The sequence below is a fragment of the Hypanus sabinus genome, unplaced genomic scaffold (genome assembly GCF_030144855.1).
Source record: "Hypanus sabinus isolate sHypSab1 unplaced genomic scaffold, sHypSab1.hap1 scaffold_825, whole genome shotgun sequence".
In the NCBI taxonomy this organism is placed as follows: domain Eukaryota; kingdom Metazoa; phylum Chordata; class Chondrichthyes; order Myliobatiformes; family Dasyatidae; genus Hypanus; species Hypanus sabinus.
The window spans coordinates 195,982-199,194 of record NW_026781678.1 but is presented as its reverse complement, the minus strand read 5'-3'; the positions used below and the strand labels follow the sequence as shown (position 1 = coordinate 199,194).

At 42.5% G+C, this 3,213-nt stretch overlaps 1 non-coding gene across 1 annotated transcript; it reads left to right on the top strand.

The window, feature by feature from the left end:
• The first annotated feature begins 845 nt into the window (after nt 1–845).
• On the top strand, nt 846–959 carry trnal-cag (transfer RNA leucine (anticodon CAG)). Its single transcript has 2 exons — nt 846–883; nt 925–959. It is a non-coding gene; the product is annotated as a tRNA-Leu (tRNA).
• The last annotated feature ends 2,254 nt before the right edge of the window (nt 960–3,213 follow it).

Sequence of the window (3,213 nt, the reverse complement as noted above, 5' to 3'; positions counted from 1 at the left end):
GAGCATCACCCGTTGATCTCTAGTTATTGAATTGACTCCCACCTGGCGCTGAGAATATGGGTTCGGTGTAACACTGAGATATTCCAAGAAGTAAGTGCGCTTCCAACTCGCTGGTGTGCTGTCAATGGCCCCATTTAAATTGAAACTATGGAAACATAGTTAAACATAAAAACGTAGTATCCCACTATGGAAACATATTTAAACATGCTTACGTTTTTATTAATAACAACATCTGAAGTTAAGGGAAATAGGCAGGAGAATGTGTATAACGGGTAATTAATCCGCCATGACGGAATGATGAAACAGACGAAGTTGACTGAGTGGACTTTCCGAAGATCTTTTATTTTCTTCTGAATTTTGTCACAGCTTCTCTTTCATCCGTAATCATCGGACTCTGCTTTGGACTTTATATTGTACTTGCCAACACCCATCTGTAAAGCAGCATTCCCCGTTACAGCTGAACCTCTCGTGTGCAGGGTTTGTCAAATTTGTCATGATCGCCTCCCACCCAGTGGTGCCAGGATCAGTCCTATCTATAAACTATTTCATCACTTCCCTACATGTGAGGACAGCGAGTCTTCCCAGCGCTCTCATTCACCCTTTTAACCTCAGCTACAGATTTCTGCTGATACGCGTCTAACGAGTTTTGATCTGAAGTTGTAACACTGCTTCTCTTTCCACAGAGGGCGCCTCACCTGAGAAAACTGTAACAAGCTTGGACTCATTTCCGATTCCCAGAATCGGATGTGCGTTTGTGTTTATATAACTCTGTTCTTAAATCAGGCATTCATCTGTACTCAAAAACATCAAATTTCTTTGGGATGTGAAGTGGGTGATGCAAAGTTGTCAGGGTGGCCGAGCGGTCTAAGGCGCCAGACTCAGGGAATGAAAGTCCGTCATACAAATCCGAGGTTTCTGGTCTCCATCTGGGGGCGTGGGTTCGAATCCCACCCCTGACATTATTTGTCTTAAACATTCAACCGAGTTAATGCTATTACTGCGAAGCAAGCGTCGGTTGTTTGCGAGGATTAGGCAAACACGTAAGTAAGAAAAGATGATGTATTTGAGAAACTTGTAATACCCACCAATTTTAAGTTACGTGCGCTCTCCACCACCAATCATCCAATGAGAACTGGCTCATGGACCTCTACTTTTCCTTCTCCTGAACACCACAATCACTGCCTTGGTTTTGCCGACATTGAGTGAAGGGATGTTGTCATATCTACTTTAAAATTATCTCTTCTTAGGTGAAATGTATCCCTGATGGTATAAGCCATGTCTACCCTGGGATGGAGATAATCTCTGCCATGATTATCTATGTCATCTATGCCATACCTCTATCTATGTCTCTCAAAATCTGAGAAACATCTATCAGATTTTTGCTCACCCTCCGCTACTTCAGAGAAATCATCCCAAGCATGTCCAAGCTCGTTATCGCCCAAATAGTCCAATTCAGGAGGCATCTTGGTAAAGCTTTTCTGCCCTCTCGAAAGCCTCGTCAACCTTTCTATGACGGATGGCCTGAACTATATGCACTACATGTTCCAGTGCTGTGCTGCTGTATTTTTTTTTATTTGCCAAGCATGTCCGAAATGCAACGTCTATTTTAATGTCAAATCCCAGGATATCTGTCTGTTTGTATGTGTACTCTCACACCAGAGCAGTCATTCAGACTATGCTGAAATGCAGCTTTTTATGCTCAATATGAAGAGAGTACTGCAGGGCTGTCAGGGTGGTGGTCTAAGGCGCTAGACTTAAGGCGAGAAAACCTCTTCCTTGTAAACCCGAGTGTTGGTATCCAACTGGAGGCGTAGTCTCGAATCTCACTCCTGACAACATCTGTGATTTAGACGCTCATAATTCAATCACTGTAATGTTTATTGCAGCGGTCAGTGTTTTGGGAGGATGGGAAAGACGCAAGAAAGAGAAAAAAATTGTTTTCGTTACATTAGGCAGCAGTACAAAGTGTCACATGACATCCGACTCGGGCTGCGGAGTTTGATGAGAAGGAGGCCTCGTTGAAGAGTGCTGTGCCACCTTCTCAACCGTGGCTGTTCTTTGACACAACAACACCGGGGCCATTCAGACACTCTGCTGGTCTCTATATTGAAACGGCATTTTTACATTGTCGTTCTTAAGTGTACATCTGCCGCGGAGCTCCGTAACGTGCGTTTAACACTATTCTGGACTCGGGAATATCGGATGGATCATTGCGGACTGGGTTTTATTCGCTTTCTGTGGTTTACTAGACCACTCTTCCTTTTTTTTTTGCAATCCAGGTGTTTTAAGGCGGACAGAACGGAAAATAGCCTTCGGCCCAACTGGTTCAAAGTCCAAAGCAGAAAGTAAATTTGTCATGACAGTGTATATATACATATATCACCATGTAAACAACGAGATTCTCTTGCTCACGGGCATCCAAGAAACGCAATAACATCCACAATGGACCGCAATAACACGGCGGTCAAAAAATCAATATGTATTACACAACCTACAGTGCAACGTAAAATGAAATAATGGTGATCACAGCAATATTAATTGTTACTTTGTGTAATAATCCAGGGCGACTACGAAGCGCACTATAGGTTTTAGAGCTTAAAACCCTCTCTCAGACACAACGAAATTAAATTTACACCTTGACACAGGCTTGAACATGGTCCATGCGAATCTACTCACGTCTTTATCAGTAAAACCTTTTCCACAGTTGCAAAATGAAACACCGATCACTTCTCTGATCTAGAAGACTGTGTGTTGTATCTACCACTGCTACGCCCGCTCTCCTACTCTGTCTAAGTTTCTGAGTAGCCACTCTTCTTCTTCTAGTTTCCCGTCACGTCATTGGCAGTCTGGATTAAAACGCCTTGAATCAACCGTTATTGCAAAACTCAAAGAAAGATGGAGGGCTTGTGTTACCAAATTTTCGATTTTATTATTGGGCAATTAATATTCGTTTGGGATTCAGGGTATAGATAAACAGGACTGTTCTTCCTGTTTAGGCCTGGAGGAGAATTCGGTAACGGGGTTTTCTTTGGCTTCCTTACTGGGAGCTCCTCTTCTCATTTTCTGTTCTCTGGGATAGACAGGCAAGCTATTAGTCCTGTTGTTAAACATACATTAAATGTTTGATTTCAGTTTCGCAGGTTTGTTGACTTCAATAACTTTGTTATCTCTAGTAATATCCATTTTAACTTTATTTTCAGCCATCAATTCTCG